Source organism: Notechis scutatus, chromosome Z, assembly GCF_049901735.1.
Source record: "Notechis scutatus isolate UNSWTSFEM ecotype Mainland chromosome Z, rNotScu1.2, whole genome shotgun sequence".
NCBI lineage: Eukaryota > Metazoa > Chordata > Lepidosauria > Squamata > Elapidae > Notechis > Notechis scutatus.
This window is the reverse complement of record NC_142025.1, coordinates 45,813,554-45,819,208: the sequence shown is the minus strand read 5'-3', so window position 1 is coordinate 45,819,208 and position 5,655 is coordinate 45,813,554. Positions and strand designations below refer to the sequence as shown.

Here is a 5,655-nt window from a genome sequence, read left to right as displayed (position 1 = left end):
TTTCAGTTAAAGACAGTTTCTGAACTGGATGGGAATTGTCCTCCTATGAACGTACAGCAAGCATCCTGGGGGCCTGCAGAGAAGACAATCTCTGCCCCGTGAGCCAAAGAAGTCTGGGGTCCTCTTCTCCCTCCCCTCTTGTTTTTGCAGCCAGAAACCATCGGGGGGGGGGGCATAAACGCCCTCCTGAACAGAAGAGAGCACATGCTTTAGTTTTGCAAAGACCTGCGGCACTGTCTTAGCCTGGGTCCTTAGGAAACGGTGAGCGCAGACCTTCGTGTTTATCCGAACTCAGCCCACAGGGTAAACGTATAGGTCGTGATTCGAATTTGCACAATTAGCTAAGCTTGTGAGGGCTCCTCGTTTAACATGCCCTGGGAATTGGCTTGGCGGGGCCAATTGAACAAGCCATCGCCTTCAACCTTCGCGCGGTTGACCTGTTTCCTCCTAAATCCTTTATGTAAAAGCAGCGATTCTTGCTTCAATTAGCTGGGGTAGGAACTGGGTGAACTCCGTTCTCCCGCCAAACTTGACTGTCCTGGAAAGCCGCCTTGCTGTGTTTGGTCTTGATTCGGTTCCTCACGCCAGAGAAGAAAGTCCTGCAAACCTTCAGCCTGTCTGGAAGGAAGGAGCAAAAACCCGGGGAATTGGACAAGCAGCTCCTGGGGTTGCCTTCAGCTGGATCGGGAGCACCAAACCTGCTGCTGATTGCTGCCCCCCGGCCGGTCTTTCATCTTTCCGCAGAAAAGGTAGCGCTTCCTCCTCGGCGGGACTCCCCTCCAGCAGCCCCCCACCCCCACCCCGACTCGCTTTGCCGGGTCCGCCACAAAACTTCTGAGGAGCCATCTTGCGCCTGCGCAATGCATCGTCGCTGCCTGCTCGCTCGGCCCCTATCCGAGTCCTACAGCCGTCAAATTAGAAAGTGGTAGGAGTATTGGCAGCCGATGTGGGAAGGGCTGGGATCGGAAGAACAGAAAAATGGCCGGTGCAGGGGGGAAGGGGGGCGGGGAGGCGACCAGATAGCAGTAGCTGTCATGTTAATTCTAGTTTCTTGGTCGCTGTTTGACCGAAGGCATTTTTTTGCCTTCCCGAAATGTGCCTTCTTGTTTCTCTTTAATCCAGATGGAGGAATTTTAAACCATAATTCGGATTCTACGGCGACAAAAAAGCATTCGCAAAAGATATCAAAATCCACAAAGAGAAATAAAAGTTCCAGTAAGTTATAAGTTGACAATTCCCTGGAAGGAACCGCAAAAGATAAAAGTTCACGACCGTCGAAATGAGTCCCTTCGACCTGAATGGGTTGCATCTAAATACGAGGTAGCAGAATACTCTAAATCTCCCTTGGAAACTATTTCGGCGGGCGGTGCTGCTTGCCCTTCCAGCCATAAGTCCAGCCAATTTGCTGTGAGACGGGGCACATCTCGCCGCATTCAAAGCTGCGGGCCCTTGTGAGCCTGGGGGCTGAGCGTCCTTCCTTAACTGAAGCTCCTCAGGTTGGGGAAGGCCATTTATTTTGGGGACCAAAGGAGGCGCCATTCGAAACCTCTGGAAGTTGACTTTAGTCCTTTATGTCTTTAATCTAGCAATTAGAAGTTCCCCTTTGCACTGCTTTGATTATTGTTTCCCCGTGTCCCCTTTCCAAAGGATGGTGATTGCAGGGCCATGTAACTTTAATGCTTTTTTATCCCTCATTGACTGGTAAATCCGAAAATGAGAAACTTTCTCTTGCATAGCTAAATTTTAGAGCTGGGTGAAAATTTGGATGCGCAATTACACTTCAATTGCAACAAGTTTAAAGGAAATTGGGAGGTTTTGTTCTATGTTCGATGGATCACTGCTCTCAATTATAATAGCCACCCATTGTCTCTCGAGTTAATAACGTTTAAATGCAATGGGATTAAAATAGTAAATTCTACTACACCATAGGGCATATCCTTCAGAAGCAACGCACTTTTCATTTTCACTCTTATCTACAGAATAAAATTCAACGATGTAATTCTGCAGATCCGAAACTAAAAGGAGGTTTATATATTCGCAAAAGAAAGATAAAATGAATCAGGGATCCTTGGTTGTCTCTGACATTTCATTTCAACAAGCTACAAATATTATTTTCTATAGGGAAGAGAAAGGATACCCCTCTTTCTCCAAGAACTAACCATATTCTAAATCCCTTAGAGACTTATTTTCAAGATGAAATTCTGGAATCCAGATTAGTATGTGAAACGTGGTTTCTTTTTCCAACTATTGATGTTTTGAAATCTGGGAGAAGAAACTCGCAATATTGCTCCCCCCTAGAAGGGAAGGAGTGTGAGAGAACATTTCTGTGGCTTTATGGACAGACTCCTTAGAAGTTTACAATCCAGCCAAATGCTAGAAAAATATTTTCCCCACATAATTTGTAAATAAACCATCCTTGTTTCCTTCACACCAAGCCTTCAAAGTGATGGTGTTGGCTGCTGGTTCTGGGACTCAAGACCTGTAGAAAACTTCCCTCTAAGCTTGGATATAATGGCAGACAGAGATTTATGTGGATAATTCTTTGAGCAGATGGGAAACCCTGTTGCATTTCTTCTGCATTTCTGTAGTATTTGGGTGCACACAGGGATCCAAGGCAAGAGCAAGAACAATTACAGAGCAAGCCTTGAATGAACTTGCAAGGGTTTAAAAAAATGTTGAGGACTGTGTCACAGTGTTCCCAAGTCCCATGAATTTACAACTAAATACATGTTTCTGGTACATGGATCCAGGACTGTCTAGTGAATAGAAGACAAATATGTCAACTCAAGTCCTGCTCAGGAGGACATTTAAAGGATTGATGTGGAGCCACGCAGACAGAGAAGCTTAAACTACCTCTTAAACAGTTGTGAGGATGATCCTGACAGGAATTTATTCATAATTCAGTTCAAGTTATTCACATATACATTATGATGAGAAGGTCTATTCACTCACTCGATTTTGGTTCAAACATGGTTAAAATATAACCTGGGCTTATCGAGTTTGGCTTGGCCAGTTTGGTGAACTCAAGATATTGCCATCTATAAACCAGTTTTATTATTCTCTGCATTGTGAGGTACCATGATTTGTTCAGAATAATGTATGATTTACCTTTTGCAGGAACCCAATTATGGTTATTAATAAATTGGGGTTCAACTAATGCCTTAACATAGTCTTTCTTCCATTACCTTATAGAATTGTTTTGAGAATAAAATGTGGTGGGTGGAAGAGAAAAAGCATGCATACATCCTGGAGAAAAGTCGGGTTGGGTTATAAAGGTCTGCAACCAACTTTAGGTATAGATCCTAATCTCAGAATGGAGGGAGGACTTTTTTTTCTTTCTTGCACATTTGCTAAGAGAAGACCCTTTTAATTCTGCTGAGATAATTCTGCTTTGAAGCTGCAGAAACTGAAATAGGATTGGGCATGCAATCATATGCAGACTTTTTGAAAAGTAATTCCATTGGACCCAGCAGGTCTTACTTCTGGGTTTAGAAATGGTCAAAACCAGCACCTCTCTTTCTTTTTCTACAGTTTTTATCAAGTTATCTTCATGCATTGATGCATAATTTATTCTTAATTTCTAGAATAATTCCATCTTATTTATAGATCGCTTTGTTATATTTTTAGCAGTGATCCTCTAGCATTAGAATAACTCAAGAAACTTGAAACAATGAAACTGCATTTGGTGGTATAAACCCAGATATCATCTTAAGTACACCTAAAGAAAAGTGGTGTACAAGATTTGAAATAAGTCACCCAGCACAGTTATAGGCCATTTGTGATTAATATATTCATATTGTGGGATGGTGGATAAAGGCTAAGTATGGGAGGTTGACTTCAAGCATGTAAAATAAAATGTACATGAAACTGAATGTTTCAGGTTGTATTTCTGGATTCTGAATGTTAACTAGAGTGTTGCTCTACTGATTCTTATATTTACTTAAAGCCCATTTTGATCCAACCAGGGTCCTTAAGGAGATGTAAATCCTTCATCTCACACCCCACAAGTCTGAAATACAAGGTAAATGGAGATGAGGAGGGAAGAGGAAAAAAGTAAGCGCAAAACCCGCCTGTTAAAAAATTAATTCTTAAAATGACCAATTACTTACGATCCGTACATTATTATAAGCACAGACAAAATTATCACAAAGCGTTAATATAGTCGGATTCTACGCCTCTCCTCACTATCTGCCGATGTGTGCAAGAGGGAAAGAAGATTGATGTAAAAAAAAAAAAAGATTTAAACATCAGTAACAACAAACTGCTGCATATGTCTCGATAAATTCCCAAAGGATGGGTCGCCTTAAAAAGTGCCTTCTCGCAGCTTCTGCCTGCAGGAAACAGAAGGGTGTCCAGATCCACGATGCGGTCCTAGCCACCCCACCCCACCCCAATTCAGTTACGAATCCGAATTCCCCCTTGCCTCCAGTCAGTAAGAACTCTTTAGCAGCTGCCAATTTGCTCCCAAAGCGAGCCTGAAAGGTTACAGAAGCAACGGTGGCCGGCGCTCCCTCGACTTTCTGACATCTTGGCTGCCATTGTCTCTCCGCCGAGAGCCTCTGATGCAGGACCGCTCGGCGCCCCGCCAGGCCCGAGAGGGATACCAGACTAAGCCGAGAGCTTCACCCTTTCGGGCTCTCGCTGGCTTGGGTGCTGCTGTTCGGTTGCCAGGAGCAGCAGCAGCAGCAGCAGCAGCAGCTGAGAGGCGGCGGGCGGGTTCCGGACTCCTTACTTCCAGGACTAAGTCTCTCCCACACCCATTTCCCTCAAGCCAGAGAGCGAATTCTTGGAGTGGGGGGATAGCAGGTGCGGCCCTGGATATATATGAGGTAGCGCAATGGACACACGTCCCCCTCCTCTCTGCCCTCATCCCCGGCAGCTAAGGCAGGGCGAGAGAGCCTGACCTAGGTTAATCGACAAACCACAAAGGGGCGGGGTAGGTAGACGTGGGCGACGCGGGCTCGCTTCTGGCGGAGTTTGTGGGTCGAGGTCCACCGCCCGTTCCCCAAGTATCAGGATACCTCCAACCATTGCTCTCTACGGTGAGGGTCGTCAAGCTACTCGGCGGACAATTTGCCATTTCTCCGGTCAGCGGATGGCAGCTCCTTCCCCGCCATGCTACGAGGCCAGCCAGCAGCTTCTATTAGCAGCTTCTCCTTCAGCTCCCGCGAAAGTAGATTACCAGAGGGCTAAGAGTACTTCTGGATGCCAACTTTAAATCTCTTGCTATATATATATTTTTGTTAAAGGGAAGGAGAAAGAAGGTACTTCACATTCATATCGAGAACAGGGCGTCTGGGTGGGGGGGGGGGAGGACATACATGCGTATGGATCGGGGAGAGGATGGTTTTTCTGCTTCTCCGCCACATGGAGCCTCTCACGGAATAGTAGGATTTGCAGCAAATCCCGTTTCAGGGGATGTCTTCCCACTGCGTTGCAAAATGCAAAGTGAAGTCCGACAGATGAAGAAAGCTTTAAGTCCGGGACAAAATCCGCAGGTCAAAAGACGCCTTCCTTTAGAGGGACCGCAGAGTCGAGGCTGGCCAACAAGAGTGCCGCGTGGAAGTGGGTTTCGAGGGGGCACCGAGGGGCTTTTCGGGTGTTCACAGTATTCAAAACTCGCAGCTTTTTGGCATCAATTTCCTCTCGGGAATA

At 45.6% G+C, this 5,655-nt stretch overlaps 1 long non-coding RNA gene across 1 annotated transcript; it reads left to right on the top strand.

Annotated features, from left to right (window-relative positions):
• Positions 1-885: 885 nt before the first annotated feature.
• LOC148128840 (uncharacterized) lies at positions 886-4,861 on the top strand. Its single transcript, XR_015745593.1, has 3 exons — positions 886-925; positions 1,123-1,320; positions 2,751-4,861. It is a non-coding gene; the product is annotated as an uncharacterized LOC148128840 (long non-coding RNA).
• Positions 4,862-5,655: the final 794 nt, after the last annotated feature.